The following is an 18,845-nucleotide window of genomic DNA, read 5'->3' on the forward strand; positions in this document are numbered from 1 at the left end:
GTGGAAGTGGCGGCATGCGGTGGTTTGCATCGACAGTCACAATAGCGGCACAACAACGATCTTGGCATTCAACAACCGCCCTCAACGGTGGCTCACAACCCACACCCGACGAGTATGGCTTGCTCCACAATCCTCCTGTTACCTACAACTTCTGATGGCACGAACTTGACTAGGCGGCGGCACCGAAAACATAGTAGAGAACCACCGTAGGGATCGACGACGGCGTTAAACAGAAAAGAGAAGAAGAAGAACAGTGGCGGCGGACCTCGACCAAAGGCAGGGGCTCCTCCCCAATTCGTTTCCCCAGCAAGAGGGTCATGGCGTCCGACGATGGGCGCGCATTACAGCAGCAGCAACCACATCGACTGCGAATGCGGTCGGTTTGTCGATCTTCGATAGCAGCGGCTCACAGTTATGAAATCCCGCAGTCACGGTGGCGGTGACACTTCGATGGTGACTTGTCTGATCGAAAACAACGAAGGAGAAGAGAGAGACGTCGGATGGGGAGTCACAAGGTGGCTGCTATGGATTAGGTTTAGGGTTTTGCTTGGGTTATGTCTTCATACATGGGAGGAATGACGGGTCTTCACCCGTGTTCTTTCTTCAAACTTATAATATTTTAACAAGTTTAGCTCCCCTCACCAGATTCATTTTCAAACAAAGTCCTTAATTTACCAATTCAATCCTGCCCTCTGAAATTCCTTTCAAATCAAGCCCAAGACTTACACTCTAGCCCCCGACCCCATAAAATCTTCTCAACTTTAGTCCAATACTTACCATTCAGCCCTTAGCTTTCAACATCTCTTCAAATTAAGTACGAATTACATTTTAACCCCCAAAACTAACTCTTTGCTGCTCTATTATGCTTTTAGGGCTATTTTCATTTATTAATTTGTTCATTTATTTATTTATTTAACTAATAAATAAACGGGTGTTACATCTTTATGTGAGACATCATGAATCGTGTCCCATATGCTTCAGATATAGGGTCGATTACATATGCTATATTCATCCTTTCTAAATTTTCAAATGCTTGGGGCATTAAGAAGGGAAAAGGTCTAGAACTGGATATGACTAAAAGGATTAAGCAATTGTCAAGGACAATCTAAGGTTTACCAAAGACTGGTTGCTCTAGGACAGTTGGAAGTATAGTGATAATTATGGAAGGACCATATTGACATAATCTGTAAGGAGGAAACTCTTGTTCAGAAGTGATAGTCAAAATGGAATATGGAAATGTTTCAAAGTTAGAAATTATTCAATCTGTGTAAGATGAGGAAACTTAATGCAAGAAGGATGTTTCCAAGGAGTTGAGTTCCTTTGGAATGCTCTGTAATGTTTGTTATCAAGTCTTTCTAACTTTGTGCATAATCATTACAAGAGGATCAATGTATATAAGTTTAGAATCTAATATATTTTAGTAAATGGCATGAATTTGGAATTCTTGCATTTGTAGTAAGGATTTGGGACTGTGAAATGAGAATCATTGGAGTTATGTTCAATTGATCTATTTAACAAAGTAAAGATCATAGACAAACATAGTATGCATACTTGGTGTGTGGCATGACTAGTGCTTAATTAGAAAACATAGTGTACATGCTTGGAGCATGGGACTACTATTGTTTTAAATTCAAGAATAAAGTTGATAGTTGAAACAGTATGCAATAAATAATGTGTAATCACATGGTGATAAATAAAAGGTGTTTTATTTATATTCATAAGTTCTGAGACCATATTGGATTCAATTATTCTTGTGTTTCATTTTGCATGTTTTAACTTCTAGAATAACTAGGTTGTTCTTCCTGAATGACTATGTTATTCAAACCATCCACAGTCGGTCATATGTTCGAAGTAGATATGAATCAAGACTGTCATGGGTTGGCTTGTAGAGGTCTAAGATGTTGGACAAAGGGCTACAACACTCATGAGTGCTCATAAGTTCTGAGTATTGGATTTAACCCGTGCTCATTGGAATCACTTCATGGATTTTATCACGAGTGATCATGAGACGATAATATCTTATATTCTTCAAACCTAGAGATATGAGTTGTTACTATGAGTTGGTTATACATTGATTGCACGAAAATGCATTCGGTAACTCGATGTTATAAAACATGCCTTTGTGTATGATTCAACAAGTAGTAGAACAAGCCACATGAGTCGAAGTTTATCCATTCCTTTTACCTTCGGGATAAAAGCGATATATATGGGCCCCTCGATGATTTGGTGATGAAAAATGTAAGTGTTCGGCCGGGCTTGGACTGATTTGATTTGTTCAATTAGTCAGTTGTCATAAATTGGAAATTGGGAAACAACAAATGGACAGAGAGAATGATTATAATCCATGTCTCAGTCCATATGATATCTAGAATGGAGGAATATATGATCCCTTATCTAATGGACAAGTCATTGACAAAGGCCAGAGTTCATCGACAAGGTCAGACTTCGACAGAAGCTTTTGAGAGCTACGATTGCTGATCGGTTCCTAAAGTCATACGCAATAATAGTTTTCGACTTATCCAAGGGGGAGACTGTTGGATTAATGTCTAAGTCCATAACTATAATTGGTAAGACTTGACCCGACCCGACATGGTCCATTTGGGTTGCATGGCATCATGCATTTGGATAGACTATAAAGAGAGAAATAACACTTATGGTTTGTTAATATATTATAAGTTCTAATATATTAATAAGATTATTTAATTAGTATTGATCAAGAATTAATCTAGGATTAATTAAGTGATCAAAAGAAGACTAATTAAATATATGGGTTGATTGTGTAAATCATCCACACTTATATAATGGGCTAACGCTCCATGGATTGTCAAGTTTGGCTAAAACCCATAAGATTCTCCATGGATGCTCCATGGTGTATTTGAACCCATGGATCCAAGGAAATGGAAAGCCATCACAATTAGGGTTTACCCTAATTGTGACACTATATAAAGATCTTATTGGTGACAAAATCGGCACTAGAGTATATGTAAAAGGGCTAGCCAATTTTATGAAGTGTGGATTTCTCTCTAATCTATTCCAAGTGTATTTGGTGCTATGTGAAGCATTTAAGGTGTCACAATTGGGGTACTAGGCACTTAAGCTTCATGAAGACTTTCTACATCAAAGAGGTATGTAATTCTAACTTGATATATTCATGTGATTCAATGTTATTATGCTAGTTAGGATGAATACCTTGGAAAGTTCATATTTGCATGTATAATAGAGAAAACATAGATCCAAGGTGTAACGCCCGTAGATTCGCGCTAGTCAATTTAGAGACGATAAGCATCAAAAATGACTTTTTGATGGAAGATTAGTTAGAAGGATTAATATTAACCAAGTTTTAGTATATGTCACAAGGTTTCTGTGCATATAAATAAAGCCAAAATCCGAGTTATAACGAAGAAGTTATGACCTGTCGAAGTTTCGCGACAGAACCGACACGACCCAGCGCGACGTAAATAGTGAATTTAAGATAGATAGATATCTATCCTTAGTGATCTAAACGAGAGTCAAATATGTCTTCAATAGTAGTCCAGCGATAGAAAGAAAGACAAAAACGGACGTCAGACGAAGGAGTTATGAGTTTATAACGGAGTTTTCCTGTCCCGGCCTCATAAAAATAATATACAAGTAATATAATTATAATATATTAAAAAGAAAGTCAAAATTAGCCAATGGAGTCTAAACGACAGTTTTAAAGCATAATCTCACCTTCACGTCGATATAAAGAACGTCGAAAACGGAGTTTGTATGCGAAAGTTATGAATTTCTGAAGTTCGAGGCGCGAAACCCCAAAACTGTCAGATACCACGACATGGCAAGCAGTGCCACGACGTGGCCAGTCTTCTGACACCTCCGGGAGTCCCCCAGATGCAACTTGCAATGACGCATGCAGTGACAACCAAGCCCATGACGTGGAAAAAGGTGCCACGACGTGGCAAGGGCAGATTTTGCCCTATAAATAGATTTGAAGGGTCAGAAGAGTTAGCTTACTCATTCTCTCATCTCTCACCTGTATTGCATCGATTTACGTGCAAAGAAATACCCCCGAAGCCCCGGTATCAACCCTGAGACCCGAAGCACGAACCGAAGCCCGAAGATCCCGAGAAAAAAAGAGTTTCCGAGCCGAAGCTCTGGCCGCGAGAAACCCGGTGTATGAAGTGATCCCGGTTTCACCAAAGAATATCTACTTGAAGGGTCATAGTGCTGTCCGATCATCTTCTGATCAAGTGAGTGTGTGGTCACTTTCTTGTAACACATAAATATTAAGTATTTTATAAAATACGTGCTATGTGAGGATGAGACGAAAGATAAACCTCGGTAGCTATGGATTTAGTACTGTATAAGTGAACCTTGGTAGCTATGGATTTAGTATTGTATAGATGAACCTTGGTAGCTATGGATTTAGTACCGTATAGACAAATGTTGGTAGCTATGGATTTAGTACTGTTAGATAGACGATGGTAGCTATGGATTTAGTACTGTTACATAAACGTTGGTAGCTATGGACTTAGTACCTACACCGGTAGCTATGGATTTAGTACCGTTAGATAAACGTTGGTAGCTATGGACTTAGTACCTACACTGGTAGTTATGGATTTAGTACCCGATGAATGAGCCATAGCAGCTATGGAATTAGTTCTTTACGAAAGAACCTTGGTAGCTATTGGCTTAGTGCCAAATAAAGAATCCTGGCAGCTATTGTCTTAGTGCCTAATAAAGAATCCTGGCAGCTATTGTCTTAGTGCCTAATACGGAGTGAACGAATAGATGATTCTTAGAGTAGACCCTTAAGAGTAAGGAAGATAATGGGGATGGGTAATTGGGTTGATTGTTTGATAATTAAATATAATAATTATATTATTGTGGGTTGAAAACCCTATATGCTCACCAGGCTCCCAAGCCTGACCCGCTCAGTTTAATTGTATCACAGGTATCGATACGAAGCTTCTTTGCACTGAGAGATTAAAGGAGATGTCAATCACTAGAGTAAATGAATGTATGTTCTGCTTATGCTTATGTGTTTGTATCGGAACATGACATCCCAAGGTTTTTTTATTTAATGAAAAATACATTCTCTTTGAGAAATGTTTTGATAAGTTTTTATCATATCTTGTTTTGGGAACAAATTCCGCAACCCTTATCTTTAAACGAATACTCTGATTTATAAAACAAAGCATAAACAAATCGGTCTTTTCTGGCCGTGAAATTGGGGATGTCACAGTTGGTATGAGAGCATTAGTTTAAGCGAACTAGGAATTTGTAGGAAATCTCTAGACTTAAACTTAGAATCCTAAGTAATGATCGTGAGGAGTGTGTCTAAAATATGATAGATAGTACACCTAAATTGACACGAGCACTAGTATATTTTAGGAATAATGCCTAAAATTGTTTTATGTGCTAAATGTTATATGTTTTCCATATATGATATTATTTGTTCGGATCTATGGTCTGTTGCCGACCGGATCTGGAAACCTTATGTGTGTAGGATTCTAAGCGTATGATTATGATAATAGAACTAGCATGTAAACGTTTCGGAGTGATAAGGATGGTTTAACTATCTACCATGGATGTGGATCTAAATTCACCTTATTTGGTGTGTAGATAAAAAATGGTAAGAACCAGAAGTGGAGTTGGAAATGTGAACGAAGACATGAATCAACCACCAGTGATTGAGCAAGTACCTGTTGTAGCAGCAGCACTAGAGCCGATGACGATGGCTGGGGTGCAAGCGATGATGCAGATGATGTTGGATCGCCAAATGGAAGAGACAAGGCGATTACTCCAACAAAATCGTGAGGAACTGTCACTTCAAGTGGAAGAGCCTGAAGTGAATGGAGGGCATTCGGAGGGAAGTAACCACAGTGGGACTGTTGGACAAGCAGAAACCCCGGTGGCAGAAAGGAATGACCCGAAAAGGGAAAGAAACAGGGATGGGCGTATATATAAAAATTTCTTGGGCGCCAAGCCGCCAAGTCTTTCTGGAAGCCTAAATCCTATTGAGATTATGGACTGGATCTCCGAAATGGAGATGGTGTTTGAGAGTTGCGACTGTAGCAACAAACAGAAGACTGTCTTTGCAGTTAGACAACTGAAGACTGGAGTCTTGGGCTGGTGGAAGTTACTGCAGATATGATGCCTCGAGGGGAAGCCCTGAGGATGTCTTGGGAATCATACCTGGAGCAGTTAAAGATGCAGTACTACTCAGAGATAGATCTTATTGATCTGAACAATGAGTTCTAAAACTTGAAAAAGGGGGAAATGAGCATTGGTGATTATGTTACTATGTTTATCGAAAAGATGAAATTGTTTCCATACTTGGTGCCGACTGAGCTTGCCAAGATCGAAAAATTTGCTAACGGATTGCCATCAGACTTTGGCCCAACGGTCAAAATGGAAAGTATGTTGAAGGCAGCCGTTAGACTGCTAAGAATGTCGAGACTCAAATAAGAGAGAAGGGTCTAGAAAAGGTTGAATTTGGAGAAAAGAGGAAGCTTGAAGGATCCTCAAGACCTGATAATAAGGGAAAGTTCGCAAAGTCTAACCTAGATGACCAAAGGTATGGACCCAAGTGGTGTGAAAAGTGCAAGAAGAAGCACTTTGGAGCATGCAACGAAGAAGTAACCTATTACAAATGTGGAAGGATCGACCATTATTCCAAGAACTGTACACACAATGATAAGGTGTGCTACGGTTGCGGAGGCAAGGGGCACATGTCTAGAGACTGCCCAAAGAAAAATGAAGCAGCAAGGCTAGAAGCACAACCAAAGCCAAGGGCATTCCACATGATCCTTGATGAAGCAGAAAACAACGCGAGGATCCAAGGATGAAGACTTCATATATCTATATAAAGTCTGTATTAGGAAGTGTAGCCTATTAGAGGCGTAGTATAGGGTGAACTTGAACCTTTGTGTAATCGCTTCAAGAAATAATAATAACCCTAGTTTTGCTATCTGATGTGTTGAATGATTGTGTGATTTTCTTGTATGGTGACTTGGTCGACTGCGGGACAGTACTTGGCAAGAGTATGAGTAGGTGTGAAAGGTAGTAGATGCATATACTACTGGAAGCACAGGACTTACACTTGGATAAGGAAAAGTCACAAGGTTACCAAGAAGCTAGTAATTGATTCCGTTTTGTTCAAGTGTGTCATTACCCTTGTTTCGGTAGTGACTAGTAAGATGGTTGTTATTCCGACCCTAGTGGTCATATCAAATTGAGTCCGACTACGAGGAGTTTGTTACGTGGTTCATAGAACCAAGTTCGAGGTAGCATCTGACTCAAGTTAGAAGATTGAAATCAATACGATTGATAGTATCGCACTCGTAAAAAAAAGGAGTTTGTAGCTAGGCATGCTACATGTTAAAATGTGATTATATCACATTATAATATGAAGGAAGGTATATTCCATTCTGGAATTTGATTCTAAGAGACTTGAGTCTAAGCGTTGCATCATACGATGAAAGGCCATTAGAACATGACCCATCGATCTATTGCAATAGATGAATTAAAGTACTTATCCTAAGAAGAATAAGGAGTCCTCAATAAGGATTTATTTTGTAACTCGGAAATTATGATTGAAATTACATCATAGTACGATAAGCAAATGCAAGATTTGGCATCGTCTACGGTCAAGAAAGCCATAGAGTTAAATACTCTTTCGAGGAAACATAGAATTTAAGGTTATTACCTAGGATGAAGAGATAACTGGTGGAATCATTATGCAAGCCCTATTTCGTTGATGATTACGGGACGTAATCATCCTAAGGGGGAGATAATTGTAACACTTGTAGATCCGGGCTAGTCAATTTAGAGAAGATAAGCATCAAATGACTTTTTGATGGAAGATTATTTAGAAGGATTAATCTTAACCAAGTTGTAGTATATGTCACAGGGTTTCCGTGCATATAAACAACGCCAAAATCCGAGTTATAACGAAGAAGTTATGACCTGTCGAAGTTTCGCGACAGAACCGACACAACCCAACGCGACGTAAATAGTGAATTTAAGATATATAGATACCTATCCTTAGTGATATAAATGATAGTCGAATATGTCTTCAATAGTAGTCCAAAGATAGAAAGATAGACGAAAATGGATGTCAGACGAAGGAGTTATGAGTTTATAACAGAGTTTTCCTGTCTCGGCCTACTAAAAATAATATACAAGTAATATAATTATAATATATTAAAAAGAAAGTCAAAATTAGCCAATGGAGTCTAAACGAGAGTTGTAGAGCATAATCTCACCTTCGCTTCAATATAAAGAACGTCGAAAACGGAGTTTCTATGCGAAAGTTATGAATTTCTGAAGTTCGGGGCGCGAAACCCCAAAACTGTCAGATACCACGACGTGGCATGCAGTGTCATGACGTGGCCAGTCTTCTGACACCTCCGGTAGTCCCCCAGATGCAACTTGCGATGACGCATGCAGTGACGACCAAGCCCACGATGTGGAAAAAGGTGCCACGACGTGGCAAGGGCAGATTTTGCCCTACAAATAGATTTGAAGGGCCAGCCGAGTTTGGTTGCTCATTCTCTCACCCCTCACTTGTATTGCATCGATTTACGTGCAAAGAAATACCCCCAAAGCCCCGGTATCAACCCCGAGACCCGAATCAAGTACCGAATCCTGAAGATCTCGAGAAGAAAAGAGTTTCCGAGCTGCAACTCTGTCCGCGAGAAACCCGGTGTGTGAAGTGATCCCGGTTTCACCGAAGAATATCTACTTGAAGAGCCGTAGTGCTGTCCGATCATCTTCTGATCAAGTGAGTGTGTGGTCACTTTCTTCTAACACATAAATATTAAGTATTTTATAAAATACGTGCTATGTGTATAATATAAAGTTGTTTATATGTGTGGGTGTATAGTCCATTTCATAAACACGAGTATAATACAAGTATTGTTTGAATGTATTAAGTATATGTTTGGGTGAGTGTGTAGTTACTTTTCTTCTAACACATAAATACGAAGTATTTGCTATGAAATACGTGCTATGTGTTTATATATTATTTGTCTATTTGAGATGGGCATGGAATTGAAGTTTTATATAGGTTTTAAATGAGTTAAACTGTATATCTTTTTTATGTCTACAAATATGTTCGGTAGAACATGGGTAGACGAAATAGTTGGTGTGTGATGAAGGATGAGTTTGAGGATGAGACGAAACATAAACCTCGGTATCTATGGATTTAGTACTATATAGATGAACCTTGGTAGCTATGGATTTAGTACTGTATAGATTAACCTTGGTAGCTATGGATTTAGTACCGTATAGACAAACGTTGGTAGCTATGGATTTAGTACTGTCAGATAGACGATGGTTGCTATGGATTTAGTACTGTTAGATAAACGTTGTGTAACGCCCCGGGTTTTCTCGGTACGTTTGGTTATTTTAATTTAATTATCCTTGTAACCTTGGGTTAATTTATTTAACCAATGTCTGATTTCTTATGTTATTGGACTCTTTTGATCATCTTGTAAAGTCCTTTTTGAAGTCCATGGGCTATGGGCCTATTTGCAATGTCCATCTAGTTAATAGTACTTAATGTGTAAATTGAATCATTTGGAACACACACAAGGAAAACACTCTAAACCCTCCCTCTCTCTCAAAAATCGTCCCTCTCTCTCTCTTTGGGATCAAGAGCAGCCAAGGGGCTGTTTGGAGCTTAATTCTTGTTCATTTCCAGCCTTGATTCGTATTGGTATGAACCTCCTTATCCTTTCTTACAACTTGATTCATAACCTTGTTCTAGTTTTATGATTTCATCTTCACCTCTTCTCCTTCTTATTTTATTTGTAATTGTATGTTATACATCATCTCAAGATCCTATCTTCACCCCATATATGGTGGATGATGGATCTAGGGGATTACATGTGGCAAAAGATCATGGAAACCCTAAAAGGGAGAATGATGATTTTATGTGCTTATGTTTATTTTCATGTTGATTATTATTACATCCTTGAGGCTAAATGAAATCCTAATGATCCCTAACCCTTTTTAGTACCACCATTATCATGGGGACTGAATTGGGATGATGAACACATCTTAAAATGTGTTTCAAAAGGAGAAGGATGGATAAGCCAAAAAGGAATCACGGGCGGCTACGATTCTGTTTTCCATCAGATCTGTAGTCATTTTGTAAAAATAATATCTGGAGCTCTAGAACTCAAACGGACCCCAAACCAGTTCCAAAAGTTCACATATTGAGTTGGCTAACTTTCTTAAGAAGGCCAACCTCACTGATAAGGGCTTTATCTATGTGAAAGAATGGCATCTTTGTTGTTAGGTCTGATCCGGGTCTGTTCTGATATGTCATTTTGTTTTCATCATTTCTAAGGCTTGGAAAAGGATCCAGAGTGATTCCAAGTTTCTATATGTTCCTTATATTATGAATTTAAGATCTGGAGAATATGGGGTGTTATTTCCAATTATAAATTGGTTAGAATGGATCCACACTCCGGGTCAGTGGGCAGTCACCAGCTTTTCCTAGTGCTGTGATTGTCCACAATGTGAATTTTATATCTGGAGTTTGAGAGATGCTTTTCATTCAATTCCAATTCTGTGACTTTCACTTGTATGTCCTTTACTTCTCTTAATTTTCTTTTGGACGAATTCTACTCACAAGTTGGGTAGAATTGGCCAACATCACTTGACTGTATTGTTGGAGACAGAAGTGATACACCATTTTGTAAAATTCATATTTAATTCATCTTTTGGAGTTAGAATGAGTTCTTTATAGTTATGGAATCCTGAGCAATCATAGTTTCCCATAAAATTTAGTTAAAACTATGTTTCTGTTTTAGATTTTGGAGTAAATCCGTTTTGAACAGCAGGTCTGTTTTAGAGACCTTGCTGTGATTACTCTTTTCTCAACTCATAGCTTCATTACTTCTCGTTTCTAACCTTTAGTCCTTCTTAGGCGAGGTTTTGAAGTTTGCTCAAGCTTGGTAGCATTATTTGATTGTTAGCCATCCTTAATACTCACTCAAGGTGAGTTCTCTCACACCGTTGTATTGATGATTGTGTTTCCTAGTTAGCTCGTGTGTGATTATTTGAATTTATTATAAAAGCATGCTATATAAGTATTGTTTTAATTCGTACATGTGCACTGTATGTAACTAATTATGGATATGGGGACACCACCAAAGGATACGGATTTACCGGTGCGGTGGGTAGGTAAGATCGCCAACGTAATACTCTTCGTGAGGTGCGGTGATTAGGGCCAAATGATACGGGATCTTCCCGGTGCGGTTCAAACCTACAAGTCCTTCTCGTAATATAGACATTGATTCGTTCTTTGTCTTTATCATTATAATTGGAAAATGGATTAGGGCTAGTAAATATGAATGTTAGTACAATGTCTATGTTTGAATTCACTAAGCTTCGTGCTTACGTTTTTCCCTTATAACTTTTCAAGTGTTAAGATTAAAGAGGCTAAGGCTTGACATGGAGCATCGGGACATCGCTACTAGTTATTTTGTTGGGACCTTATTATTATTATTACTTCCGCACTTATTTTATATGGTTATTAAGTTGATGGATTATGTTATGACTATTTCAGTTGTTTTAATTTAATTTAAGATGGGTTTTAAAAGTTTAAAATTTTTGCAAAAAAAAAAAATTGGGTGTCACAAGTTAGTATCAGAGCCACAGTTTGAGGGAACTAGGCATTCTTGTGGATGTTCTAGACTCAAATTTGAGGCTCTATAATAGTTTATTCTCTTTTTAAAAGATTTTTCAAATTTTCTGAAGACTAGTAGTGAAAGATGTCGCGGTGTGCCAGTCGGCCAGCCAAGTAAGCCTTATTTCTTATGTTAAATGTTTATGTTAAATTGTTGACTATGAATTGGATTCTATTAGTCTTAAAATGCTAGATTACACACTTATTTAATGTTAACATGTGAGAGAGATGTAAAATTAACGGCTAGAGCGAGCTGGAAATTTTGAAACTAGACGCGATTGCGAAATTGGAACTTGTGTGGAAGATAGTAGAAGGGCCCCTACTATTTGAAACATCGGTGCCGGTTTCGGGTCGGGGCAAGGTTGAGAAATTTTCGGCAAGCTGAGTGTTTCGTCTTCCTAGAAATATCTAGGCTGAATTATTTCTAAATACTTTCCTCCTTCTACGGATACAGATGGCTCCGCCTGCTCGCCTTAATCAGCTCCAAATGGAGCAAGTTAGGAATATTGTCGCTGAGGAATTCAATAACGCTTTCAATGAATTAATCCCGGGCGTGACCAATGACATAATCAACCAGGTCAAAGCTCTTCTGGATGAGCGCCTCGCAGCTATTCCCGGGGGAGCGTTATCGGCTCCGCCCGTTCGGGATTCAGCATACTACTTCGAGAAGTTCAAAAAGTGTAGCCCTCCTCTTTGGAATGGTGAATCCGACCCAGTTGCTGCTAAGCATTGGGTGTCAGATGTTGAGGACGCCTTCATGACTGTTAGGTGTCCGGACCAGTACAAAGTTGTGATCGCCATGAATCAGCTGCGAAAAAGGGGAAAGACATGGTGGAACACCATCACCGCTCTATTAAACGAGGAAGAAGTGAGGGCCATGTCTTGGGCCCAATTTGTGGAGAGGTTCGAGGCACAATATGTGCCCAAGGTGGAGCAGCAGCGGATGCAGCAAGAGTTCATGGCCTTACAGCAAACTACCGAGTCTGTTAGCGACTTGAACGCCAAGTTCTTGGAGATGCTATCTTTTTGTCCCTCATTTGCTGGGAATGAGGCCTGGTTGGTCAGCCAACACACTACCATTCTACGTACCGAGATTCGGGAATTCGTTAGCATGCAGGAGTTCCCGACTTTATCCGCGATCATGGATGCAACGAGGAGGAGGGAAATCGAGTTGCAGACCCAGACCAAGAGGAAGGCCAATGACACCTCCTCCAAGACATCCGGAGATGCCCAGAAAAAGCCAAAGCAGGGTGGTAAGTCAAGGTATGAGTACAGGCCGTCTTCAAGTCAGGGCGAGAAAAATCCGTTGATATGCTACAACTGTAAAAAGCCAGGGCATCATTGGAAGAATTGTAGGGCTCCCCCTGCGAGTGCAGTTCCTCAGATTACTTCTGCTGCTCCCGTCTGCTATCACTGCAACGAGACGGGACACAAGAAGCCCGAATGTCCGAAGTTGAAGGTTGGTAAAGGAAGCGGGGGTACAAATCCTGCAATTGCATCGTCTTCTAAGGGACCCACTATGGTGACACGAGGTCGTGCTCACCAGATGACTGCGGATGAGCCGGTGATTACCGCAACAGTGGCAGGTAAATTTCTTTTTTTTTTCTTTTCTCTCCTGCCATTATTTAATAAATGGTAATTAGAATTGTTTACATGATTGTATGTGGTAAATCAGGCACTTATTTGCTAGATTCCGAGCCTGCTGTTGTTATGTTTGATAGTGGTGCTACCCATTCTTTTGTATCTCGCACGTTTATTAATCGTCTGGGGTGTAGTATCGGAAAATTGGCTCGCCCAATGGTTGTCGAAGTTGCCGACAACCGCACTATTTATGTCACCGATGTCTATCGGGGTTGCACTCTCGAGTTTTCTGGAGTTGAATTCCCTATTGATCTTATCCCTATTGCGATGCGAGAGCTCTGCGTTATCGTAGGCATGGATTGGCTTGATGCGTTTGATGCGGAAATCCACTGTCGTAAGAAGCAAGTTCGTGTTCGAAACCCTAGAGGTGGAGAACTTATTATTCAGGGGGACATTCCCCGCCTGGCTATGGCTTCTTGCTCTTCTGCTATAGCACTAGACGACGTTCCTATCGTTTCCGACTTCAGCGATGTCTTTCCGGAGGAACTCCCTGGCTTGCCACCTGTTCGGCAAGTGGAGTTTCGCATTGATTTGGTGCCAGGTGCGACTCCAGTAGTGAAATCTCCTTACCGCTTGGCACCACCTGAAATGAAAGAGCTCCAAGATCAACTTCAAGATCTAAGTGATAAAGGGTTTATATGGCCAAGCTGCTCGCCTTGGGGTGCTCCTATTCTCTTTGTGAAGAAGAAAGATGGATCCCATCGAATGTGTATTGATTATAGGGAGCTAAACAAGCGGACGATAAAGAATAGGTACCCGTTGCCACGTATTGACGATCTTTTCGATCAGCTTCAGGGAGCATCTTGGTTTTCCAAGATTGATTTACGTTCCGGTTACCATCAGATGCGTGTTCGTGAAGAAGACATTGAGAAAACAGCATTCCGTACTCGATATGGGCACTTTGAATTCGTAGTGATGCCTTTTGGGCTCACCAATGCACCCGCAGCGTTCATGGATCTCATGAACCGGGTGTGTAGCCTGATGCTTGACCGTTCGGTCATAGTGTTCATAGATGATATCTTAGTCTATTCTAAGAGCAAAGAGGAGCATCAGCAACACCTTCGGGAGATTCTGGAAACTCTGGCAAGAGAAAGGCTTTATGCTAAATTTTCAAAATGTGAATTTTGGTTGGAAGAAGTTCAGTTCTTGGGGCATGTGGTAAACAAACAAGGTATCAAGGTCGATCAAGCCAAGGTTGATGCGGTTAAGCAATGGAAGATTCCGAAAACACCTTCTGAAATTTGCAGTTTCTTGGGTTTAGCCGGTTATTACCGGAGGTTCATTGAAAATTTCTCTAAAATCGCCTTACCACTCACCCGATTGACCAAAAAATCAATGAAATTCGTTTGGGGCCCGGAGCAGCAACTGGCGTTTGATGAGTTAAGGAAACGATTGTGTGAAGCTCCGATTTTGGCCTTACCTAATGGGGTTGAGGATATGGTGGTTTACTGTGATGCATCGCTTCAAGGTCTTGGTGATGTGTTAATGCAACGAGATAGGGTGATAGCCTATGCCTCCCGACAGCTGAAACCCCACGAACGAAACTACCCCACTCATGATTTGGAGCTTGGGGCTGTTGTTTTCGCTCTTAAGATTTGGAGACGCTATCTCTATGGAGTGAAGTTTATCATATACACTGACCATAAGAGTCTAAAATATTTGTTCGAGCAGCGGGATTTGAATATGAGGCAGATCCGATGGTTAGATGTGGTAAAAGATTATGATTGTGAAATTCACTACCACCCCGGTAAAGCTAATGTGGTAGCTGATGCTCTTAGTCGTAAACAATCTGCCGAACCAATTCGAGCTAAGTGTCTCCGGATCACGATGGTGTCGTCCTTGTTAGATCTAATCCGGGACGCCCAAAAGACGACAATACTGGAGGAAAACATCAGGCGTGAGAAGATTGGGAAAGAGTTGCCTAAGATGGAACGAGACAGGCGTGGTTTGCTGACTCGCTACGGTAGGATTTGGGTTCCATATACCGGGGGAAATCGGAAAACCCTAATGGATGAGTCTCATAAGTCAAAATTTTCTATCCATCCTGGTGCTACTAAAATGTATCGGGACCTTCATGAGGCTTACTAGTGGCATGGAATGAAGAATGATGTGGCTCGATTTGTGGAAGAATGTATGACCTGTCGAAAGGTCAAGGCGGAACACCAGAAACCGCATGGGAAGTTGCAACCATTGGAGATTCCTGAATGGAAATGGGAGCATCTAACCATGGACTTCATTACAAAACTTCCTAGAACTGCCCGAGGATCAGATACGATATGGGTGATTGTTGATCGTTTGACTAAGAGTGCTCACTTTCTGGCTATAAAGGAGAGCTCATCGGCGGAGAAATTAGCCGAGATCTTTGTTCGGGAGATTGTCTCATTACATGGGGTGCCCGTTTCTATCATCTCCGATCGAGACACCCGATTTACCTCTCGGTTCTGGAGGAAGTTTCAAGAGGAATTGGGCACACGATTACATTTTAGTACTGCCTTCCATCCGCAGACAGACGGACAGAGTGAGCGGACGATTCAGACCTTGGAGGACATGCTTAGGGCGTGTGCGATTGATTTTGGGGGTAGTTGGGATGACCATCTACATCTAGCTGAGTTTTCTTATAACAACAGCTATCACTCGAGCATTAAAATACCTCCGTATGAAGCCTTGTACGGGAGGAAGTGCAGGACGCCCGTTTGTTGGGGCGAGGTTGGGCAGAGGGTACTTGGGAGTACTGATATCGTGCTACAGACTACGGAGAAAATCCAAGTGATTCGGGATCATTTAGTCACAGCGAGCAGTCGTCAGAAAAGTTATGCTGACAAAAGACGCTCCAATCTTGAGTTCCAGGTGGGAGATTATGTGTTGCTTAAAGTCTCCCCCTGGAAAGGTGTGATTCGATTTCGGAAGCGGGGAAAGCTCGGACCCCGATTCATTGGACCCTACAAGGTCATAGCTCGTGTGGGGAAGGTGGCTTACTGTTTAGAGCTTCCTGACGAGCTTAGTCTAATTCATAATACGTTCCATGTGTCTCAGTTACGAAAATGCGTTGTTGATGAGACCGCTGTGATACCACTGGAGGACATACAAATTGACGAGCGTCTCAATTATGTTGAGAAACCAATCGCTATTTTAGAACGAAATACGAAAGCTCTCCGCAACAAGACTATAAACCTGGTTAAGGTGCAATGACAACATAGGAAGGGTTCGGAATGGACTTGGGAACCGGAATGCGAGATGCGGACTCATTATCCGGATCTGTTTCTAGGTGTTGACTTCGAGGACGAAGTCCGTTCTTAGTGGGGGAGAGTTGTAACGCCCCGGGTTTTCTCGGTACGTTTGGTTATTTTAATTTAATTATCCTTGTAACCTTGGGTTAATTTATTTAACCAATGTCTGATTTCTTATGTTATTGGACTCTTTTGATCATCTTGTAAAGTCCTTTTTGAAGTCCATGGGCTATGGGCCTATTTGCAATGTCCATCTAGTTAATAGTACTTAATGTGTAAATTGAATCATTTGGAACACACACAAGGAAAACACTCTAAACCCTCCCTCTCTCTCAAAAATCGTCCCTCTCTCTCTCTTTGGGATCAAGAGCAGCCAAGGGGCTGTTTGGAGCTTAATTCTTGTTCATTTCCAGCCTTGATTCGTATTGGTATGAACCTCCTTATCCTTTCTTACAACTTGATTCATAACCTTGTTCTAGTTTTATGATTTCATCTTCACCTCTTCTCCTTCTTATTTTATTTGTAATTGTATGTTATACATCATCTCAAGATCCTATCTTCACCCCATATATGGTGGATGATGGATCTAGGGGATTACATGTGGCAAAAGATCATGGAAACCCTAAAAGGGAGAATGATGATTTTATGTGCTTATGTTTATTTTCATGTTGATTATTATTACATCCTTGAGGCTAAATGAAATCCTAATGATCCCTAACCCTTTTTAGTACCACCATTATCATGGGGACTGAATTGGGATGATGAACACATCTTAAAATGTGTTTCAAAAGGAGAAGGATGGATAAGCCAAAAAGGAATCACGGGCGGCTACGATTCTGTTTTCCATCAGATCTGTAGTCATTTTGTAAAAATAATATCTGGAGCTCTAGAACTCAAACGGACCCCAAACCAGTTCCAAAAGTTCACAAATTGAGTTGGCTAACTTTCTTAAGAAGGCCAACCTCACTGATAAGGGCTTTATCTATGTGAAAGAATGGCATCTTTGCTGTTAGGTCTGATCCGGGTCTGTTCTGATATGTCATTTTGTTTTCATCATTTCTAAGGCTTGGAAAAGGATCCAGAGTGATTCCAAGTTTCTATATGTTCCTTATATTATGAATTTAAGATCTGGAGAATATGGGGTGTTATTTCCAATTATAAATTGGTTAGAATGGATCCACACTCCAGGTCAGTGGGCAGTCACCAGCTTTTCCTAGTGCTGTGATTGTCCACAATGTGAATTTTATATCTGGAGTTTGAGAGATGATTTTCATTCAATTCCAACTCTGAGACTTTCACTTGTATGTCCTTTACTTCTCTTAATTTTCTTTTGGACGAATTCTACTCACAAGTTGGGTAGAATTGGCCAACATCACTTGACTGTATTGTTGGAGACAGAAGTGATACACCATTTTGTAAAATTCATATTTAATTCATCTTTTGGAGTTAGAATGAGTTCTTTATAGTTATGGAATCCTGAGCAATCATAGTTTCCCATAAAATTTAGTTAAAACTATGTTTCTGTTTTAGATTTTGGAGTAAATCCGTTTTGAACAGCAGGTCTGTTTTAGAGACCTTGCTGTGATTACTCTTTTCTCAACTCATAGCTTCATTACTTCTCGTTTCTAACCTTTAGTCCTTCTTAGGCGAGGTTTTGAAGTTTGCTCAAGCTTGGTAGCATTATTTGATTGTTAGCCATCCTTAATACTCACTCAAGGTGAGTTCTCTCACACCGTTGTATTGATGATTGTGTTTCCTAGTTAGCTCGTGTGTGATTATTTGAATTTATTATAAAAGCATGCTATATAAGTATTGTTTTAATTCGTACATGTGCACTGTATGTAACTAATTATGGATATGGGGACACCACCAAAGGATACGGATTTACCGGTGCGGTGGGTAGGTAAGATCGCCAACGTAATACTCTTCGTGAGGTGCGGTGATTAGGGCCAAATGATACGGGATCTTCCCGGTGCGGTTCAAACCTACAAGTCCTTCTCGTAATATAGACATTGATTCGTTCTTTGTCTTTATCATTATAATTGGAAAATGGATTAGGGCTAGTAAATATGAATGTTAGTACAATGTCTATGTTTGAATTCACTAAGCTTCGTGCTTACGTTTTTCCCTTATAACTTTTCAAGTGTTAAGATTAAAGAGGCTAAGGCTTGACATGGAGCATCGGGACATCGCTACTAGTTATTTTGTTGGGACCTTATTATTATTATTACTTCCGCACTTATTTTATATGGTTATTAAGTTGATGGATTATGTTATGACTATTTCAGTTGTTT

This window comes from Lactuca serriola, chromosome 9 (genome assembly GCF_051521515.1).
Source record: "Lactuca serriola cultivar US96UC23 chromosome 9, Lser_US96UC23_V15, whole genome shotgun sequence".
Classification (NCBI taxonomy): domain Eukaryota; kingdom Viridiplantae; phylum Streptophyta; class Magnoliopsida; order Asterales; family Asteraceae; genus Lactuca; species Lactuca serriola.